Source organism: Schistocerca piceifrons, chromosome 7 (assembly GCF_021461385.2).
Source record: "Schistocerca piceifrons isolate TAMUIC-IGC-003096 chromosome 7, iqSchPice1.1, whole genome shotgun sequence".
Taxonomy (NCBI): Eukaryota; Metazoa; Arthropoda; class Insecta; order Orthoptera; family Acrididae; genus Schistocerca; species Schistocerca piceifrons.
The window spans coordinates 247,365,679-247,389,046 of NC_060144.1; positions in this window are offsets into that span (position 1 = coordinate 247,365,679).

The window sequence follows — 23,368 nt, forward strand, 5'->3', positions numbered from 1 at the left end:
AATGGATATTATGCCAGACATGCGCGCCTTTCATCTGTGGCTTAAAATGGAGGCTGCGGCAGGGACATAAAACCTAAAAATTGGAAATAACTGGATATAGTTAGAACATACGGAATCCCAAATCAGTATGGCGATGGCTGGGGAAATGCCGACTAACAATACAATAACGTCTAGCTGTTTCAATAAACCTTGCCATGTAACAGTTGGAAGCAGGGAGCAGTGGAAGAACGACCACTACACCGTGCAGGAGACATAATATAGTGGTTTACTGACAGGTCGAAAACAAATGAAAGTACCGGGCCTGTTGTACTGCCTAGAATCTCTCTAGGGAAGGTGGCCACAGTATTACACGGAATCTTCTATCAGCATGTGCACGGAGGAGAATTAGAGTAGACCCTACAAAAATCGTAGCATCTACTTTTATTCAGACAGCCAAGCATCTCTGAAATCTCCATCAGTCCCTGCAACTAGATCGAAGGTCGTTGCAGAATGCCATGAAGCATTTTCTTTCCGACATATCCGAAAGAACAGACGCCACTCATATATCTATACACAGGGTGTTTCGGGAGGAATAGTAGATATTTCAGCAGATGGTATATAAAGGCACATTTGCATGCCGAGCGTGAGTTTCCTCGGAAACGCGAAATATTAATTAAATAAATAATCAGTGACAAATAAATAAAGCCTATGGCACACAACTGCAGCGCTGTGTCGCTGATAAAACAAAAGCACAATTACGTTACTCTTATGTTTGATTAAGAAAGGGGGAGCTCTGGTTGAAGTGGTGCGAGAAGCACGTATTTTATTTTATTGTCTGGCACACCGCCATATTTCATGTTATAGAAGAATACTGCGAGTTGCAACCACACTAGGCACTCGATTCTGTAAAGAATTTATATTTATAAAAGTAAGTAGGATTATGAACTGTAGGCTTATTCATTGAATATATCTGATTTAACTAACTGTGTAACTTGTTTATGTTTAGTAGACAATCACCTCTGTACGACGTATTGGCATGGCTGGCAAATTATTGTAATATTGAGATTTAGATTATGAGTCCGCACCTACCGCAGCAGTCTTTGGAAACGATTTAATTACGAAGTCCGATTATTCAGTTTTATTTCACGGTCAACTACGAGTAACGTTGTCTTTACGAAAAAGCCATTGTCAAGCGTCTGGTAACGAATAATTAAACGTCCACGTTCCAGATAAGCAAAATATTAATTACAATTGCAATCACAATGACCATCATACAGATAGAATAATCAATATCTAAATAACAATACAATATTTTTTTATTTATTTTATTTATTTTATATTGGCGACTGCGTGTCGGACTTGTTATTTTGTCATTTGTTACATTGTTCTCTTTGTTTCATGTAAAAAATCAACTTTCTGGACCTGGACGTCAATGTATGAGAGATAACAAAATCTGAAGATATTTTCCAATTCTGAAATTTTGCGGGAAGACGCAATGAAACTTCCAGCAAAATAAGGTAAGACGCAGCATCTTTGCATTGGTAGGCTTGACCAGACGTATAATTCAGTGTATTAGCTTTTCAGTAAATTCTGTAGTGTTTCTTTTCTGCATAACAGTTTCAGTGATAAATTTCATTCTCAGTACTTTTCCCTAAACAATAACGTATGCAACAATACCAATACACGAGTGTACAATATGGCCGACTTCTGTACGATATCATGTAACATGGCCAGCAGCCATTACCAATAATCTCAAATTCAGTTTATATTTTTAAATTAACAGACAGCCATTGTTGCTACGAGCGATTCATGCTCAACTACATTTTATTTTAAAATCAGTGTCAAAAATTTTCTTGAAACATATATCACGTGTGGCATGGTAATAACTAGAAAACAATACGCAAAAATGGAACAGCAAGGACGTACTATTCAGACGCAATCCGACTCGGACGTGAGACAAGTGTTAGAAAATGACTTTACGACAGCAACCGGTAGTGACGATTCATCAAACATTGACGCAAGTGTTGACGAAAATTTTGACAATAGGCCGTCCACTACAAAAATTTCAAAATCTCAATCAGAGCCCATGTTAATGCATGACGTCACGTCTAATGACGCGGCGGGGGCAGAGACCTTGCAAACGGTAAACATTGCCGACATGTTACAAATGCTAATGAAACAAAACGCCGAAAACATGGCAACCTTAAAGGCACAATTAGAGACACAAAATGAACAGTTAAAAACACAAAATGACGAAATCAAATCTGATCTCATAGCAATCAAGATAGGTAATGACACTTTATGTAAGCGTGTGGAACTTATAGACGCCACACTGACCAAACAGATGACCGAACTCAGTACTAAATTTTCCCAGCTCAATACGAGACAAGAAAAGACTACAACTGACGTAGCACTTTTACAGACACAAGTAAAAAACCTTAATGTCACGTGTGAAGTTCTTACTGAACAAATTCAAACATATCCTTCAGTACATGACAATCTTGAAAAACGAATTACTGACGTACAGAATAAATTTGACAATGTTGAACAACAGCTGACTGACATCTTACAATCAGATGCCACAGCTCATTTTCAAAATATTAATAAAGAATTTCATGATTGGGTTGAGAACAAAGACAAACATTTTGATAGATGCTTACGTGAAAATTTACCAACAATTGTGCACGACTCCGTAGCGCAATACATTACTAATAACAAACAGCTGATCAGTGACGCAGTACAATCCGTCACTGCACCCATGAGACAATTCACCGATCAACTACAGTCTGAATGTAACGAAAATATCAGTCAAAATGTACAGTTCAGAAACCAATATACATTCGAGTATGATACACACATTCCGCACACGACAAATACACAAGAACAAAACACACCACGACTACAACACATACCACGATGTGCAAACACAAACACAAGCTATTATCATGGTAAACCACAGCAACATTATCGTAATTACTCGCCAGCTGAACATACCAGTAATTACAGTGGAATAAATCCATATCACAATGCGAAGGAAGATGAAAGCTTAATGAAACACAGGCAATTTCAGATTTTTATCCCAGAAAAACGAACCATTCATCCGGTGATTTTTCTTAAATCTTTTAGTAACGCATTTCCACGCACTTGGAGTGACCGGAAAAAGATTTCATATATTGTCGGTTACATCCAAGGCGATGCAGCTGTCTGGGCATACAGTCAAGCTGACGTATGTACCACGTACAGTGAGTTTGAGCGTGCTTTTCTGAACAAATTCTGGTCGCAATCCGTCCAGGAGCGACTCAGAAGACAAATTTTAGAACCTGAAACTTTTAACAGTAAAAATGGTAACTTACGCAGATATTTTGAAAAATACTTGAACATGGGACATTTTTTAGACGAACCAGTCGCAACGTGTGATATACTCCGAGCGTTGAAGGCCAAATTGCCTTTCAACATTAAGGAAAAACTTCTTCATATCCCGGATGACGATTCAGATTATTTTTTAACAGCTTTAGGTTCGGTTGACATGTTACTTGAAGATCAGCGCTTCGCGCGGCAAAACAGCAGCCACAATGTTTACACTAGTGGTATGCAAAACATGCAGGCTTGCCAACTCAATTCTGGCGCGCCCACAGTTGGATACGCGGTACAACAAAAACAGCAAACTCACATGCCGTCTCAGTACGGAAATCAAAATCAACACGCGTATTCCAATACAAACAATAGTTACAACAGTAATAACATTTCATGCGGCAATCCATACAAAAGGCACCGCGGTAATAACTACAACGGTAACAACGGATACAAAGGTAATAACAAAAACACAAACAGAAATAGAAATAATAATAACTACGAGCCAAGACAGCGTCAAGGTTGGACTCGTAACGATCAGTACTTTCATTCAAACTCTGCTTTACCACAGCAGCCACCAGGACAAAATTGGAGCATACCTTACAACCGACAGGTAAGTTATAATGCGCAACAGCAACAACAACAGCAGAAGTTTGGAGATCATAATAGGCAATATCCGAATGTGAATATAATAGAAATGACACCTGATGCACAACCTCAATCTGTGTCAGTACCTAGTACAAATGCTAATCCAACAAACTAGAAACAGTCACTACTTTGCCCCAGGTCGTGGCTGAAGAATTCTTGGGGGGCGACTTCAATGTTAATCAGTTATTTGACACCACACTTGAACAACAGAATAATGATATGCCGAGTAATTCTAAACAAAAACTACCTGTTTTATTTATAAGATACAACCACAATAACAATATATCAGATGAACTTTTACAAGACAGTACACAATGTCGTTTAAACACAAATGAAATTGTTTTAGCATCTACTACTGGTGTAGTAGGTGGGATTCCAACTACTATTATCCTAGATACAGGTGCAGCTGTGAGCGTTTTGTCTTTTAATTTCTATAAAAAGATGTGTGAATTGGAACCTGCGCCTGAGTTTCCTGCCCAAAACTGTAAAATAACTACTGCACTAGGTAATAAGTCATGTAGGGTTACGAAGCAAGTTTTTGTAAACGTTAAAATAGGTAATGGAACCGTACAATGGCCATTCCTGGTTGTACAAAACCTTGTGACAAATTGCATATTAGGAATAGATATTATGAGCGAGAAGGACTGCATTATAGACTTCTCCAAAGGTAAATGTATTTTAAATGATAAAGGCAGTGTAATTATTATTGATTTGGACAGGAGAACTCTAAAGAATGACAAACACTGTACAGGGTACAAGGTTCAGTTAGTACTTGACAAAGACATTCAAGACATGCAAACACACTCATCTGACACAGAGCTAATGGACTTGAAAACATTGCTTGATCATAAGATAAGTGAAGCTACAGCTCTCAGTGTACATGAACGTATAAAACTACAGGAAGTGTTATCCAAATATTTACAAGTTTTTACCAAACGATTAGGTGTTATCAACACGTATGTGTACAAGATTGAAGTTAAGCCTCACAAGATCTTCTACCATAAGACATATAACGTACCGTTATCTCAACGACCTGCTGTGTGGCAAAAATTAAAACAAATGTTAGACTGGAAGGTCATTGAACCATCCACCTCACCTTATTGTAGTCCTCTACTTGTTGTCAAAAAATCAAATGGAAGCATTAGGTTAGTGTTAGACGCACGAGCTATTAATGAAATAATTTTACCGGTTCACACAAAACCTGAAAATTTAGAAGAGCAATTACAGAAATTTCTAGATGCAAAATATTTTTCCACAATAGATCTCGCTAATTCGCTTTGGCAGGTGGGTATCACTCCTGATTCTCGGAAATATACTGCATTTATGTTCGGGGGGCGAACCTATCAGTTTTGTGTTCTACCCTTCGGACTGAATGTCAGCTCTGGGGTATTCATTACAGCCCTGGATACCGTGCTTGGCGACGATTTAGTTGAGACAGTCACACACTATGTAGATGATATACTGATAGCTACACAATCTTGGAATGAACACGTTGACACTCTTCAAAGAATTTTAGAAAAATTTGCACAAGCTGGAGTCACAGCCAACCTAAGAAAATCAAAATTTGGTTGCAGTGAGATAAAGTATTTAGGACATATCATTAATTCACAGGGCATACGTCCGGATCCCAGTAAATTAGATGCTATCAGAAACTTTCCTAGCCCTCGAACTAAAAAGCAGTTAAAATCATTCCTTGGGCTATGTTCATTTTTCAGACGTTTTTTGCCACAACCACTTTTGAACAGTAAACATCTGCTAAATCTACTCAGAAAGAATCAAGTTTGGATCTGGTCGGAACAGTGCCAGAATGACTTTAATACAATTAAACATGCTTTAGTGAATGCTAGCATATTGAGCCATCCAGATTTCAATTTAGATTTTTGTATGACTTGTGACGCTTCACGTACTGGCTTGGGCTGTTGCTTATTTCAAGTTGTAAAGAATAAAGAGGAGGAACAGATAAGAATTATGAGGGTTTGCGAGTCGCACTCTAACTGAATGTGAGCGTACATACTCCACTACTGAATTAGAAACACTTTCCATAGTATGGGCATTCAAGAAATTCAATTATTATTTATTTGGAAAACATACGGTAATTTACACCGATCACCAGGCCCTGACATTTTTGTTAACTTGTAAACTTGTACATCCTAGACTATCACGATGGGCAGTTACACTTCAGAACTACTCTTTTGAAATTAAGTACATAAGAGGTAAGGACAACACCATTGCAGACACTTTGTCTAGACTTCCACAAGGTATGAATGATACCAACAGTGACTTAGAAAATATAAATGACTACAGGATTCTCTTAATGCAAGACAAGCAGTATCACCAATATTATATTGATATGTGCAGAAACATGGCTGAATTACAAAAATCTGATCCTCACTGGTATAAGATAATAACATTACTGGTAGAAAATCACAATCATCCTTTGACTAAGTATTACAAGTTACACAATGATGTGTTATTTTACCGCCAACATCCAAATGCTACTAACTGGTGTGTATGCATTCCCAAAGAGTCTGAACATAATCTAATTTGGCACACACACTTAGTTTGGGGTCATTATGGGACGAAAAAGTGTTTGGCAAAGCTCAGTACATACTGTTATTTTAGCAATATGAGAAGAAAAATTTACAGGGAACTAAAAACATGTGTCATATGTCAAAAATCAAAACCTCAGAATTTATCCACAAAAACAGATTTACATTCTATTTTACCTAGTAAACCCTTGGAAATTCTGTGTACGGACATCAGTGGACTGCATCCAGCAAGCTCTGGAGGCGTCAAATATATCTTAGCTTTTTACGATATATTTTCTAAACATGTAAAACTTTATGCTTTAAAATCCGCCACTGCAAATGCTATAATACGAAGATTCTCAAGTGATTACCTGACGCACGTGGGAAAACCTAAAGCAATTCTATCAGATAATGCAGCATACTACTCTGGGTACAAATGGAGAAATTTCTTGAAGGACAATAACATTAAAAGTATATTTATTTCGAGGTTTAGTCCACAATGTAACGCGACTGAGAGACTTTTCCGAGAATTAAATCGATTCATGAGGACCTATATTTCATCAAAACATACTAATTGGGTGTCCTACCTAAGTCTCTTCGAAGACGTACACAATAACTTAAATATTTACGATACGAATTACACACCTAACGAGATCATGTTCAATTGCAAACAGAACGATCAGTGGATAGAACCATTACCTAAGTTGTCAGACAAGGAAATCACACCTGAACAGAAAATAAAAGAAGTATTGACTACATTGACACATCACGCACAAATACGAAACAAACATCACAGAAACATAATAAAAAGAAAACAAAAATTCGAGGTAGGAATGCTTGTACTACTTCGTACTCATCATAAATCTGTAGCACTCAAACGACGCAACGCTAAGTGGCGTCTGCTATATGAAGGACCTTATATAATTGTTAACATACCGCATCCTGGTGCGTATCTGTTACAACATCCTAGAACTAACAAAATTATTGGGCTATACGCACACCGAGATCTTAGAGCATTTCATGCTGAATAATGTCAAAGTCATACCCATCAAAATATTGCTAAGCAACTCGAAAAACTCTGTTGTTACAACACAGATAATAAGTAGTATAGAAATTTTCATTTCAGCGGTTCCAGTGACGCAGTTGAAGACAGAAGAACTCTTCTTTCAGCGCGCGCCTCCACCTGAAAGACGGAATATTAAAGTAAAATTTATGATTACGTAGCAGTGGATGACATATTAATTTTTCACGGAACATTTGTTACTGAAGGTACCACTGACTTGGTGTGACACCTGACGAACTGACAGACGTCATCTGTGAAGCGATCTTTTACTTTGAGAAATAGATTAGACGCACATCTCTCAACACGAAAAGCATCTATCAGTAGTCAAGGCCACACAGACACTCTACACACACGCACAAAACGCGAGGAATCGAACATTTTCTCTCTCTTACTATTTTGAATATTTATTGAGTAGTGAAAACGCCTGGTCTTGCCTACTGATGTAATGAATGTTGTGTCTAACCTATCTTAATTTCAGATGACATCACAAAAAACATCGATAATATCCCAGCAAAACCGCTAAAGAGGATGTAAATATCTGCAATTCATGTAATCAAATGTGACACAATGTAATAACCTATAGCGATGTAATGATGATGTAAACATGTTTATGTGCAACTATATTATGTTTATGCTAAGAAAATATGTGACGTGTGTATGTATAATTACTTATTTTTTTAACTGATGTATTGTGTAACTGTTACTATGTAAAAATTTGAACAAAACGAGTGCCAAAAAGACATTGCATAGTGAACCACTGTTCACGGACATTAACGAACATTACTAACTCTGCAACTACGCGGAAACCTATGTGAAAGAAACTGTTAATGCCATTCATTATGCAGCGTATCTATGTGAACGCGATGAACGATTTCCTTGATTAATAACTACGAACATTTAGGTGAGCTATAGTCAGCAAAAAACTGAAAATGTGAAGTGCATAATTCGTGCATCGTCTAGTGATATTACTACAGTACCCAACTTCAAGATGTTAACTGGATTAAATGGACACAAAGTGCCTGTCCAGAAAACAACACGACGGGTGGAAGAATTTTGGTTGGAACTTCAGGGAATGAAATGTTCTCGAAATGTGACGGACACTCTTACCTGGACTGTCCAAGGATCGACGCCAGCTATGTGCCGTCCGAGGTTCTGCAACCAAGCTTCCACGGAATGTAAAAAACGAACTGCACGTGAACCAATTACTCGACGGGTCACGTCTGATCTGTAATAAGCAATGCTTTTAGTCACAACGAACTGCATCACTACGACTATAATGGAAATGAGAAATGGACACGCTTATGTATTAATCACGTTGTTATACAACGATGTTACTGTGATCAAAAAACTTTACCACGACGATACTAACCTGTAAAAAATTATTGTGCAGCGGATGAATATGAACTGTAATAACGACACAATGTGTATAGGTCAACGCACCTGAAAAATACGGACATTTTTCTTTGAAGTATTTCAAAACAATACTATGTAACTAAGAACATTCAACAATCTAAGTTGTATTGTGTTATAACAAATATTGTAAATTTAAAACTAAGTTACCTGTCATAGAATGTAGTCTTCATATGTAATCTTGGTTGAATATTTTCTTTGTGCAACGACTGAAAAACGCGCGCACACGAACAATATGATCTGCAATACTGTGCCGCGTGATCTAACTGTACGATATAACGGCAGTGCCGCAGTTACACAGACGCTTCTGCGCATGCGCGCACTCTATCTGCCAACATAAGAACTTTTACGGCGCACCAGCGTCATTCAAATTTTGTATATAATGTGTATAATGTGTAATGTAAGTCATGTAAATAGTTGTAGATAACTTAGATTTTCTTGTGCCTTTAGGTGAATTGCTCGCCTGCAGGTGTGACCTTTCGCCTCGCAATTCAGGGGGCAATATAAAGGCACATTTGCATGCCGAGCGTGAGTTTCCTCGGAAACGCGAAATATTAATTAAATAAATAATCAGTGACAAATAAATAAAGCCTATGGCACACAACTGCAGCGCTGTGTCGCTGATAAAACAAAAGCACAATTACGTTACTCTTATGTTTGATTAAGAAAGGGAGAGCTCTGGTTGAAGTGGTGCGAGAAGCACGCATTTTATTTTATTGTCTGGCACACCGCCATATTTCATGTTATAGAAGAATACTGCGAGTTGCAACCACACTAGGCACTCGATTCTGTAAAGAATTTATATTTATAAAAGTAAGTAGGATTATGAACTGTGGGCTTATTCACTGAATATATCTGATTTAACTAACTGTGTAACTTTTTTATGTTTAGTAGACAATCACCTCTGTACGACGTATTGGCATGGCTGGCAAATTATTGTAATATTGAGATTTAGATTATGAGTCCGCACCTACCGCAGCAGTCTTTGGAAACGATTTAATTACGAAGTCCGATTATTCAGTTTTATTTCACGGTCAACTACGAGTAACGTTGCCTTTACGAAAAAGCCATTGTCAAGCGTCTGATAACGAATAATTAAACGTCCACGTTCCAGATAAGCAAAATATTAATTACAATTGCAATCACAATGACCATCATACAGATAGAATAATCAATATCTAAATAACAATACAATATTTTATTTATTTTATGGGTAGTACAGAAGAATTGCATAAAAAAAATCCGTATAACTGCGTCCACTTTTTATTGAGTACAGAGATACAGCTGTTAGTACGTAACCCTAACAAACTCAAAGCAAAGGCAAATGAAGACATTCAAAGATGATTTTCAAAAATTCCCCCACCAACTTGAACGCACATTTGACTTTTCTTGATAACACCCAGTGTAGCTCTTCTGAGGTCGTCTTTGCGTTCTTTTATGAGGGCTGCACTATTCATTATTCGAAAGATCAAATCGGTTCTTGGGTTTACTTTTACTTTACAGACTTCGCCTTTAACCATCCCCGCAGGCAAAAATCCACAGAGATAAGGCCCGAGTACTTTGAAGGCCAAGAAAAGTGCCCATATCTAATGTCCATCTTCCGGGAAATGCTAGGTTTGGTTAATGTGTCACCTGACGACTAGAATGTGCAGGAGCCCCGTGATGCTGGAGGAACATACGAATTCTTGTAGCCAAATGAACCTGCAATCGTTGTGCACTGGTTAAATGTAACTGAAGAGACTCCAACGCGGAATGTGGTCAAGGGTGAATCTCAAGTGCGTGGCCACGAACAATTGGGAGCGGAAACTTAATGTCATCGGAACCTCGTTGAAGGACCATGACATGCGATCCTTAGACCCACTGCAGAAAGTTCAGTTTATAAATACATACAAACTTAGCAAAATACATCATGTCGCAGCTGTCTTACCGATACTGCAGGTCACTGCACATATAATATTAGCTTAGCCATCTTGCACTTCCTGTCGATCTCATTTTTGAGACGTTTGTATTCCTTTTTGCCTGCTTCATTTACTGCATTTTTATATTTTCTCCTTTCATCAATTAAATTCAATATTTCTTCTGTTACCCAAGGGTTTCTACTAGCCCTCGTCTTTTTACCTATTTGATCCTCTGCTGCCTTCACTATTTCATCCCTCAAAGCTACCCATTCTTCTTCTACTGTATTTCTTTCCCCATTCTTGTCAATTGTTCCCTTATGCTCTCCCTGGAACTCTGTACAACCTCTGGTTCTTTCAGTTTGTCCAGGTCCCATCTCCTTAAATTCCCACCTTTTTGCAGTTTCTTCAGTTTTAATCTACAGTTCATAACCAATAGATTGTGGTCAGAGTCCACATCTGCCCCTGGAAATGTCTTACAATTTAAAACCTGGTTCCTAAATCTCTGTCTTACCATTATATGATCTATCTGATACCTTTTAGTATCTCCAGGGTTCTTCCATGTATACAACCTCCTTTCATGATTCTTGGACCAAGTGTTAGATATGATTAAGTTATGCTCTGCGCAAAATTCCATCAGGAGCTTCCTCTTACATTTCTTAGCCCCAATCCATATTCCCCTACTATGTTTCCTTCTCTTCCTTTTCCTACTATCGAATTCCAGTCACCCATGACTATTAAATTTTCGTCTCCCTTCACTACCTGAATAATTTCTTTTATCTCATCATACATTTCTTCAATTTCTTCGTCATCTGCAGAGCTAGTTGGCATATAGACTTGTACAGCTGTCGTAGGTGTGGGTTTTGTGTCTATCTTGGCCACAACAATGCGTTCGCTGTGCTGTTTGTAGTAGCTTACCCGTATTCCTACTGTTTTATTCATTATTAAACCTACTCCTGCATTACCCCTATTTCATTTTATATTTATAGCCCTGTATTAATCTGACCAGAAGTCTTGTTCCTCCTGCCACCGAACTTCACTAATTCCCACTATATCTAACTTTAACCTATCCATTTCCTTTTTTAAATTTTCTAACCTACCTGGCCGATTAAGGGATCTGACATTCCACGCTCCGATCCGTAGAACGCCAGTATTCTTTCTCCTGATAACGACGTCCTGGGTGTGTGTGTTGTCCATAGCGCAAGTTAGTTTAAGTTAGATTAAGTAGTGTGTAAGCTTAGGGACCGATGACCTAAGCAGCTTCGTATCATAAGTTCTTACCACAAATTTACAAAATTTTAAATCCAAAATACTGCATCTCAGTTCTTACAATAGTGCAATAGGTGCGCACAGGATAGATGTAACTGAAGAGAGACTCCAACTCGGATTGTGGTTAGGATCGAATCTCAAGCGCATGCCACGAACACCCTTTGGAGCGGAAACTTAATGTCATCGGAACCTTGTTGAAGGACCATGACATGCGATCCTTAGACCCACTGCAGAAAGTTCAGTTTATAAATAATACATACTTATCAGAACATAGCATGTCGCAGCAGTCTTGCCGATACTGCAGGTCACTGCACATAAAATATTAGTTGTAGCCTCTTGGTATGTGTGGAAACAAAATATCTTCAAAGTATCCTTCCACACGTCGACTTTGCAGAGGAAAAACGGAGGACTTGGAATTAAAGATGTGCTTTTAAACTAATACATGCCATTAAGACAGGCATCACGAAACTTCTGTTCTTCTCGTTAGATCCTGGGGATAGGAACGCTCCTGTTCATGTAGCATGCCAGCCTAGATTACACCCGAAAGTACTATGGCGATTGGCGCTGTGTAAGACTTCCACAAGCAAAAACCAGCACTAGAACCGTCTGTGAATATATTACCAGCCATCGTCTTCACAAACCAATTTCGGTAAATTAACCTACAAAAAACTGGAGGAACGGCTGGAAAAATATCAACAATAAAATTCTACCAACTGCCATACGGTGCGACGTTAAAAACTAAACCATACCCACAGCGGAACTATTATGGAAAATCAAATTGAGACCATCTCCATAACGCGACAAATGTCGGCTTGTAGAAACTGTAGCGCACAACTTCTTAGGTGAAAATAGAATCAAAATTTGGACTGGACTAGCAACCCGACTGGAAAGCCCGCCGAAGTGGCCGAGCGGTTCCAGACGCTACAGTCTGGTACCGCGCGACCGCTACGGTCGCAGATTCGAATCCTGCCTCGGGCATGGATGTGTGTGATGTCCCTAGGTTAGTTAGGTTTAAGTAGTTCAAAGTTCTAGGGGACTGATGACCTCAGAAGTTAAGTCCCATAGTGCGCAGAGCCATTTGAACCATTTTTGAAGTGTACAAATATTTACGAACAGTAGAAGCAGGATTGCAGCGAACTGATCACTTAACCAAGTGCAACATAGAGTACCTGTGTAATGAGTCATTCCAGCTGCACAGCTGAGGGTAATATTTGTTAAGCAATTCATTGCAGAGTTAATGTAATACCCGCACGATGATCTCTGTAGTCATACTGTATCTTTAGCAGCCCAAGAATGGAGTACTATGTTCGTTAAATAGGATTACTCAATCTGAGGCCAAATAAAGCACAACACTATCTTCACTTAAGTAGGTAGTCAGTGCTAAATTATGTGCGCCACCATTACGTTACTGTAAGCAGTTTGACAGCATAACGCCACTACAACTACTGACAACCTGAACCATTATCATCGTGCAGTTGTAACTCGCAGTGATTACAAGTTGCTGATGTTTGTCAAGAATAGCGGAAAGCGCCTCTGAAGTTCCATTTGCATTACGCCTAGGACAGAGAGAATCCTAAATAACAGTAACAGGTCATCCAGCGAAGAGAAGAGTCCACGTTTTGTCTCAAGTTCTTGCAGTTTGATGTTAATGCAATTCCCGAAGGTTTCACACTAACGGGTTCTTTTGGCTATCGGAATACTCATATGGGAATTATAAAAGTGTAATTACTAGAATGCTCAACTACCTTAATAACACCTTATTCTGGATTTAATACGACTCGGAAAGCGACGTTAATTTGACGTTTACATCCATCTCCTGACGTCTTACTGAATGAAGTCTGAAGTGCACACACAGTTGTGCTGCCTGCCGCAAGGATTCTGTGAAGTGTTGTGGCAGCTGGCATTTTTTCCATACCGTAATTAGCACAATAACACAAGGCTTATTCTGCTGAAGAACTTAATGCACAAAAGTCCTTAAATAAGAATCTCCTAGCGGGAGTATTGCATGAAAGGAAACAGACTGTTGGACAAAAGAATGGACGGCTCCCTGCATTTTGAGTTTCCGATAGCGCCTACGATAAGAATCTGGTGTCATATCATGCTTCACAACCCTAAACTGCTTATTTTTTTACTTCATACTAAAACAAAAGTTATGATATGAGAAGAGGAAATGACTTATATGCTTCTCAGGAACTTTAGTTTTTCGTGTTTATTTTCTCACTTCATACTAAAACAAGGGCGTTAATATGAGAAGAGGAAATGAAATATACGCTTCCAAGACATAATATTTCCTTGTGTGCTACTGCTGCATACATGAAAGCCCTGCAGTTCATTTTTGTATGTTGGATAAATTTTGATATCACCTCACATTCCTTTGTGAGAAGGTTCCTATTTTCTTGGGATTCAAATGGGGTGGACATTTCATCAAAAAATGGTTCAAATGGCTCTGGGCACTATGGGACTTAACATCTGTGGTCATCAGTCCCCTAGAACTTAGAACTATTTAAACCTAACTAACCTATGGACCCCACACACATCCATGCCCGAGGCAGGATTCGAACCTGCGACCGTAGCCGTCACGCGGTTCCAAACTGAAGCGCCTAGAACCGCACGGCCACACGACATTTCATCACTGGTTAATATTCTGATGACTAATGACATGATACCCGTTGCAGTTGCTCCATGGCGCATCTGAGTAGAGTCTCACGTTGGATACTGTACACGCAGGCAGTGATATCCGCTCACTGCAGTCAGAGCTAAGGTGATTTCTTTCTGTTTATGGCGAAGCGTCTACTGCATTGTTCACGCTGAGCCAACATAAACAAATCGTGGCGGCATTGGGCACTGCTAATCGCTGCACTTGTCGAGAGCCTCGACAACAAGAGCGCACTGTCTCTGCTAACGATACTATGGAGTTAATACATCTTACTTAACGTAGTATTATGCAGGGCGTGGGTTGAGTAAAAATTCAGTTTATAACTTCCCATCGCATTAAAATACTTTACAGGCATATTTGATGCAATATTTATTGTTGGTTGTCTCTCTAATGTTAATAGTATTAATTCAGATTGTGCATGAACAGGAAAACACACTCACACACACACACACACAAACAGTCATTGATACCAGTGAGGGTGACAACTACTGTGTGTTGAACAACACAGGCACCAGTCAATTCCTCAGTTGGCGTCGAGTGGATGAGATTTTTCAGTTACCTTGCATTGCAAGAATTTAATGAGGAGACTGAAAGTAAATGGACTTGTATGCTAAAGAGCTGCGACAAAGCAAAGCTTGACCGATTGTTAGATAATTGTCCACATGGGGTTTGTGGACGAGTATACTTTTAGTAACCAATCCACTCACGATCATTACGTAAGATTTCTCGAAGGCGTAGGGGCATTGATTTCATTAAGTCGTCGTCAGTGTAGCGTGATGGTTTACTTCCCACCATACGTTTTCTATGTTCGTCCAAAGGTCGCTTGCATTTGTAGGTCCACATGGCAATGACTTTGTTATCTCTGCTCACATATTCTCTGTCTAGTTGGTGTTCGGTGATCGTGGAACAAACGGCAACAGCTTTATTTATATTTTAATAACGTGTTTGTAATAAGCACATTGGATTATTATTTTCCACAGTGTTTAAGAATTCAGGCCCTGTCATGGATAAGTGATCTAGATTCAACAGTCCGATTACGAATGTGGTTTACCCAGTCTATGATGTGATGAGAGTCGTAGTCGGATATCCACCTTAAGACTGTCTAGCTGAATCCGATTAGAACGATCTGGTATCGAAATGAAATTACAAAGATTGCATAATTTGAACGTCTCTATTGCAACAATGCTGCGCACATAAATTCCTATGATTGAGTACAGGTAGCAACTGTCTAAGAAAAAGTGAGAAATATGTCTACTAGCAGCAATGTAACGTAATTATAACCCATATTTATGTGATGGAAATACTGAATCGAACAATACACATCTATTTCAATGGTGGGACGATACACCATATCGGATTTGCTGATGACATAATGACAATATTATTAATAATAATAATAATAATAAAAATCCCGTGTGGCCGATAGGTGAAACCCTTTCTAATATGGGTGGTACCGAGGAAATCAAATACTTAGGGTGAACAAATACTAACACAATCCTGAACGCCTACTATATCCGTTGACCCCAAAATCCAGACACGTCTGAGTGAAAATCACCGCTACTCTGCTCACCATCTGTTAGCTCAATGATCTCGGCTGAAAATATCTGCTTCCAGAGGCTTCAACACCCTCTGGTCCTGTCCGGTCCTGGTATCACCCAAGCCAAACTAATAAAACACAAGCAAACATGAACTATGCAAGCAAAGTCAACTTTACCCCAGGTCGTACACAGTCCGGCTGTCGACAGGCGGCAGTTGGATTTTCGGATTCTGGGTAGTTCATGTTAGCACTACAGAGAATATCGAAGATCTCTCGTAAATTTTCCTACAAGCAGAAAACATGCATTTGAAAACTAAACATCGATACATTGATCCAGACACGAAAACTAATTAATCTCACAAAAGAAATCGACCGACAAAAAATTCTCATCCTTGCTCTTCAAGAACCACGAATAACTGACAATGAAACCTTGCATTACGGAAACCACTGCATATTCAAGAGCAAAATACAACAAAAGGTAGCGAAAGGCTTACCAATCTTCGGCATTCCATTTCTCGAACAGAGATCTATCATCAACTCTGTCATAGAAATCACACCCATCAACAAGCAAATGGTTCAGATGGCTCTGAGCACTATGGGACTTAACAGCGGAGGTCATCAGTCCCCTAGAACTTAGAACTATTTAAACATAACTAACCTAAGGACATCACACACATCCATGCCCAAGGCAGGATTCGAACCTGCGACCGTAGCAGTCGCGCGGTTCCAGACTGAAGCGCCTAGAACCGCTCGGCCACCAGGCCGGTCCATCAACAATCGACTTATGTCTATGCTCATTCAGAGTCGCAAAATTGTGGAACACACTAGAAATTACTGTGAGCAAAATTCACCAAGATGACGTGAAAATACTAATGGAAGACTTCAACTCTCTACTTGGGACAGAAAAAACCTGTGGAAAAATCATTGGTACAAATTCAACACATCGAAACACTTACACCAACAGCACGCGTCTGACTGACATTTGCCAACAATTCAACCTCAAAAGGATGTCTTCCCACTTTAGGAAAAAACCAGTTCCCAGGTAACATGCTTGGGTACCAGGTGCAAGCTGCTTTCGTTCGCCTTTCGAGACTCGCTGAAAGCCTGATTTTTAATTCTTTTGTAGCAGAGCTACAAGCAGGCAGATACAAACTCAATAAGAGAATCGTAAGACAACGCTCGAGCAAAATTCGTCTTGCTACTTTCAGTGACCCTTAGTATCAGAGCGAAAACCTTACGGTACTGCCAAATTCATAATGCCACTTTTGTTTTCTGCCGACAAAATGGTTCAAATGGCTCTGAGCACTATGGGACTCAACTGCTGTGGTCATCAGTCAACTAGAACTTAGAACTACTTAAACCTAACTAACCTAAGGACATCACACACATCCATGCCCGAGGCAGGATTCGAACCTGCGACCGTAGCACTCGCGCGGTTCCTGACGGCGCGCCTAGAACCGCGAGACCACCGCGGCCGGCCTTTCTGCCGACATATTTTTTTGTTGTTGTGAATACATAATTTTATCTATGAAATGCCAATTTTCATAATACTTGCGAATGATACAGGAAACGAAGTAAATACAGATCTTTTCGAAGTCAAAAGTCGGTAATATCCTACTAATTCGTGTTAAAATAGGCTCAATCGTCTTACAGACACTTAATGCTTTATTAAGATAGACTGCCGTCGTGATGTTTCTGTTGTAAGCTGAATTTAATTTCTATTAGTACAGTGAATATTTTAATTGCATTTGGCATCAGTTTACTAAATGCAACAGCTCTCATCAGAGAGAAATTAATCAGCAGCAGAATTTTCTTTCACGATATCTAAAACAATCTGACAATGCGAAAGTTATTTATAAATTCTACGCCCGTAGAAACCCACTGGTTCTAACGATGTCATTAAACCAGTGTAGTTTTAAGAGCATTTTCGTCTAGAAATGAATTGCCTCGACGGTTGGTCCATCAAGAGCGGGAAAGGTAAAATTTTACGAATATATGACGAGAGGGACAAGTGCTTGAGAGAGGACTTCCCTATCAATTCAAGTGCCTGAGAGACGACTTTCCTATCAATCTCCTGGATAGTTTTCTTTCTCAAATCAACATAGTGTGTTATCAAGCACTAGCACAGGTGATGTAGTTTCGTTGCCCGATTTTCTTACACAGCAACCGGAAGGTGTCTCAGTTGTTGGCAACGAATTCCAGCTGTGTTGCACACACCCCTTGGGGCAGAATTCGTAGCCCAAAACACACTTTTGGAGCTATCAGATGTGAAATATTATGTTCACACTAATCTTTGCTCGAGTTTACGTCTTTTCGTGGGGCTCAGCCTTTCATTTCTTCTTAGAAAGTTAACGATAAAGGCATCATAACACGCCACCAGTAACAGTACTGCATAGGAATGCTCAATGAGCGACCTGACGACGTTCAATAACAGTCACGCCGTTGATTTTTGTTGTTTCGAATTAGAGCATGCAGTACTCCTACACCAGACTTCTGAACTTTGCCTGTTGAATGCAGATGTCGCATGATGGTAAAATGGTAATCTATCACATATATCAGTAGTCGAGACTTCCTTAATGTGGAAAATCATTCATGCCAGAACGATCTTTGTTGAAAGAAGAATATCTTTTTCTGGCGTATTTTTCACAAAAGCACTCGCTCCAAACACAGTTCAAATCTTTCTAGGTGCCTCCTCTGCATTCATCCCTCTGTTATACCAAAAGCAAACGTTGTGTTACAGATGTTACACCTTTTTCCACTTACGACTCAATTTTACAATGCTTAACTGTAGTTCATGATTTTCTAGTATGCAAAATCCAAGGCTTAACTGCAAGATGACAACTAGAACTTCAAATTCGAAACTGACAGTTGATACATACACTGAAAGCGTGGCGTCGCGTTCACATGGGCGGCGCCGGATTTCAGGCGGCGGGTGGCGTCTGGCCGGTGGCCGGTAGCTGCTGCAGCGCGAGGAAACGCTCGAGCGTAAGCTGTTATGATTGCGACGCAGCCACGAGCTGTCCTGCGGAATTGTTTCCGGGAGTACTTGTTATTTCTGTTGGATAGAATGTTAAGCGAATTATCTTCGATGTTCAGTCAGACTCATAACTTTAGACTGAAATGTGGTAAAAACAAAAAAAAAAAAAATACAGTTGGACGCGAACAGGCGACTATTAGTTTTGAGTGCACGACGATTACCACTTTTTTTTTGTAATAATTTGTATTGAACAAACTAAAAGTACATATATATTCACTATGCAAGAGTTCTTCAAGGTATCATTTACGCACATACAAATGTCTGTTAGTTAAAAAAAATATTAAAAAGTAAAACATTAATTACAACGAAACATAACATATTCTGTCTTCTTCCATTTCTTTAATTTTTTTTTCGATGCATGAGAACGTGGATAAAGGTGTTGCATCATGTGACAGGTTGGCATGGTACACCCCTACTTTGAGGGGGGTCAAGGAAGACGCTGCGGAGATAACCGGCAAAAGTTTGTCGGTAAGATGGTTTTCGGGTGAGGGTGCTATGCGCGGTCACAACTTTGTGCCAGAAGTCAAGGACTGTATGCGGACCACTCTGAAAGAGGTATTCTAAAGCCTGTCCTCGAAGCCAGATTAGGGTATGGTGCTTAGCGAGAGGGTAGTGAAATGTCTGGGGCAACAACAGGAAATCCGGGGTTACCGTCGTTGGCGGGGCACGGAGGTAAAAGCCCACGATTCGTTGTATGAGGAGCCGTACGTTTTGTTTCAGGGGGCACGTAAGACGGTGCTCGTCGGTGTCTTCGAGCTGACAGTCAGGGCAGAGTGGGGAGGTGGCCAGTCCTATGCGATAAAGTCGACTATTAGTCAGGAATTTTCCGTAGACTAAAACATACCAGAGTGCAGACACAGACGACGGTAAAAAGGGTGCATGCACACACCCCCAAACCGTGCGTCAGTTAATGTCAGGATGCTGTAGCACCATGGGGTCGCAAGGGTTGGATAGCATAAACAAACGATAATAATACTTTGTACGGGGAGGGCGGGTGACTGGAAGATCGGCCCGAACGTAGCTGAGTTCTACGAAACAATTGGCGACATGGTACAATAATGAAGAAATAGGTGCCACATTGATCGGTGGATCGAGAGAAGCTGGTCGGAGGATATCTGAGAGACTGCGTGTTAAGGACGGGACTGGCCCCTGCCAGTGCCGCAACAGAGTGCGGACAAAGAGTGCGGAAGATCGTGCCCGCACGTTGACGAGTCCGAGGCCACCTTTTGCTGAGGCAGTGTTAGAGTGTTGTAGCGGACTTTGAAAAGTGCCCCTGCTGACACGAAATATCCAAAGGCTGATTGGATGCGGCGGCCAAGGAGTAACGGCATTGGGAGGATCTGGGCGACGTGTACCAGTTTAGGGGCGACATACATGCTGACATAGAACACACGTTGGAGTTGGTTTAAGTTACGGTGCACTTGACCGCGGACATGGTGCCGAATCGACTGCAAAAGCCGCCGGTAAGCCAGGGCCACTGTGCGGTGTGTGGAGCACGTAAATACGATACCCAAGTAACGAAGGGTGGCAATGACTGGGAGTGGGGTCGGCACCATAGCCGGGAGGCCGCCCCCAATGTGCATCATAGTCGATTTACGGACATTAAGAATGCTACCAGAAAGACGTCCGTACTGGTGGATCCATTGGATGGCGTCATTGAGTTCCGTGGAGGAGCAGGTGAGAAAGAGGAGATCGTCCACATAAGCCCTACAGTGAAACGTGTAGTCACGCAAAGTGAGGCCCTGGAGTCTAGAGGTAAGTCCAGTGATGAGGAGCTCAAGTGCAATGGCATATGGTAAAGTAGACATAGGGCATCCTTGACGCACAGAGTGGCGTATAGGAATCGGTCCTACAAGCCTCCCATTGACTTGTACCATCGAGACCGCGAGAAGTAGTAAGTAGTAGTAGTGTAAGGGTGCGATATGCAGAGACATGAGACCCTCCCTTCGGTTTAGGCACAGGTAGAAGAATGCCAGTGACGCATTCGGGTGGAATTGGGAAGGATGGAGTAAAGAGTTCCCGAATCATTTCCGTCCAGCGGGGAAGCATTAACGTGGTGAACGCCCGGTAAAACTCCACTGGGAGACCATCTGGTCTGGGTGATTTGTTTTTGGCCCCTTTGTTGTCGCATCTACCACCTCTTCTACGGTGATTGCAGACATCATGGACATTGACTCCGCTACGGTGAGGGTCCGATCAGGGGAAGGACGGACATCATCAGGAGTGGGCGTCGCCATCGGTTCATCATCATAAAATTGGCGATAATGTTCAGCAAAGGCAGACACCACTGCCGCCTGTGTTGTGTGGTGAACACCATCGGAGGTCGTGATGTTGGGGACGAAAAGTCGACGTCGACGACTATGGTCGGATGCGGCATGGATTGTGGATGGGGTTTCGTCGTGGAGGAGGTCTTGTCGGGAAAGCACCACGACACCATGCAGTCGTGCACGTTGGAGAGAGAGGAGACGAGCTTTAGTACGTTGTCGTTCCCTATGGGTGTCAGGTGATGGAGGGAGCGCATCGAACTCACGGAGGACGGCGTAGTGAAAATTTGTGGTGTCTCGATGCCATGCTGCTGCTTCCTTGCCATCTCAGGTTTGGCACATTTGAGCCACCAATGGAACGTGGATGTGTACTGCGGAAGGCGTCTTTCGCAAGACGCCCATGTAGTGGCAATACATTGTCGGCAGTGTGGATCATTAAGGAAGGAGGTATTAAGCTTCCAGTAACCTCTGCTGCGCCACAATGACTGAGGTAGCACAGCCAGGGAGCAAATGACGGCGCAGTGGTCCGAAAATGCAAGGGGCCATCGTTCAGCTTGGGCGACTTCACTGCCAAGGTGGGCAGAGACATAAAACCGGTCCAGTCTGCTCGCAGAATGTGCTGTAGAATGGGTAAAACTGGGGGTATTGCCATGAATTTTCTCCCAAATGTCCACTAAATGAAAATCTTCGATTAAGGTGAGCAGCGCCGGGCTTGGCGAATAACCAGGTATTTGGTCCTGCGGATGGAGGACACAGTTGAAATCGCCTCCCATGATAAGGCGATCATGGCGTCCAGAAAACAGGGGCGCCACGTCATGTCCGAAGAAAGTGGACCGCTGCCGACGGTTCGTGGAGTCAGACGGAGCGTAGATATTGATGACGCGCGTGTCGGAGATTACGAAACGTCCCCTTGGAAAAATTACAAATGACTGTGCTTAAACTGATACACAATATTTTTTAGCGCAACGCAATCTGACTTTCAAACATCCCTACAAAAGAATGGCCCTGACTAACATTAAACTATACCTTTCACAAATCACTTACCTCACAAAAATCTTCGCTACTCAAGCTACTGCAAAACAGCGAGCGCCACTACTGCCAGCTAAATAAAAGATTCAAACTACGGAAGGCACTGACTACTGATAGGCATAGTTAGCAAAAGAAAGATTTTAATAGAGAACAAACAATGTATTTACCTTAATAGTCATAATATATACAGCAGTTCATGACAAATTACAAAACTCCGCCATCTCTCTCCCCACATCCACCACTGCTGGCAGCTCACCTCCAACTGCGCAACGCTACGCGCTGTTCACATCCAGCTGCCGCTGCCCAACACTACAATGGCAGACAACAATGCAAACTAGACGCAGACTGCACACAGCACAGCCAGTGATTCTCACACAGACCGCTACGTAACGTTGCCAATAAGAAAACATAAACAGCCTACTTACATAGCCCCCATGCTCCCCACAAAAAATTTCACAAATTGTTTTGGGCAGTGGCCAATAATGATTTGATAAAATTGTTCATAATTACAATAACAAAGATATCAAATGCACACACTTATTGATACAATGTTGGTCAAAAGCTAAAATTTTCTCACAGTCCATAAAGACAGTCCTGATCATTCATCACAGTAAAATAGCAGCGTTTTTCTCAAAGTCTGAGCAGTAAAAGAAAATGCACACGGAAGTAGTGGATTTCCATGCTGTCTTGAAGAAGTAGTGT